Raw genomic sequence first — 1,267 nt, forward strand, 5'->3', positions numbered from 1 at the left:
GAGGAAGGGACACAAAGATGCTGAGCTGCGCATGGATGCCACATGGGAGCAGCGAGGGTGACGAGGGGTGACCCCTTCCCTGCCGACTGCACCCAGCCCTGATAAATTTGGGATGTAAACAGAGCTTGAAAGTGCTGGTAGGGTCCTGCTCGCTCCTCACCAGGTGAGGGGGGCAGTCACTGCCTGCTCATGTCCAGCGAGGGACTCCTCAAGGCACCAAGGACACCAAACATCTAGCGAGTGTCCCGCTCTTCTGCAACCTGGAAGGATTTTTGGTCCCCCCCCTCAAGGAGTGTCCAGCTGTTTCACCGTACACACACAATGGTGCACAAAGCATCACTAGAAGAAGAGGTGGTGAGGATAAACTCGGTGACACGATTCAGATCGCTGCTTAAAGCGGGAAACTGCTCTGGGAAATCCGGATTCCAAGTTTGAGATGTGCAATGAGTCACCAGCTCATCGCCGCCTGCAGTGCTCCCCCCCCTACCCCGGCCTTCCCTACAAAACATGGAGAAAAAACATCTCCACCTTTCTACGGTGTTTGGAGATCCTCAGAGGAAAGGTGCCTTAAGCACAAGTGTTCATAACTCATGGTTATTCTCACATGCTAGGTTTTTCAAATAGGAAAAAGTTTTCTTCTATTCATGTTTTATGAAATCCCGAAGCACCATGTTTTCATGTTTCATTATGAAATTGTTTTTTTTTAAAAAATAATCATCTTTTTAAAAGGGTGCATCGCTAAGGGTTGACTTCATCAAGGTGTGGCTGGAAATATTTAATGAGCGTAAGTAAAAGCATAGGCAGCTGGGGTTTTGCATTGTGAGGGCAGCTGTCCCAGGAAGCCGGGGCTGTGCAGCCTTCAACCTGTGCAGGGAAGGCAGCAAACTCCGAAAAAGCCAAATTAAGACAAAGCCCAGGGCTTAGAAAAATTCCAGTTAATCTTCACAGCCCTTGAAGCTAATCTGTAAGTCATCATCAGGACCTGCTTGTGATTTAGGCTAGAGCTCTCATCTTTTCTGCATGTGGGGGAATCGAGTGTAGGAAATTCGCACGGTGACAGTAAGTGTTTGAACCAGCCTGGGAACTGCTGGCACACGGTCCTGTGCTCAGAGCCCCCCTCTGCGCCATAAGCGTTGGAGCCCCAGATGAAGGCATTAAATAACACAAATCCACCCGACTGGTACTAAGTGAGGTCCTGTTATAGCCAATTAAACTCATGTCACTTACTGTTGGAGCAAGCTGAAGCAGATCTTGTGGAGAGTTATTC

The sequence above is a fragment of the Charadrius vociferus genome, unplaced genomic scaffold, assembly GCF_000708025.1.
Source record: "Charadrius vociferus isolate BGI_N301 unplaced genomic scaffold, ASM70802v2 scaffold613, whole genome shotgun sequence".
Classification (NCBI taxonomy): Eukaryota; Metazoa; Chordata; class Aves; order Charadriiformes; family Charadriidae; genus Charadrius; species Charadrius vociferus.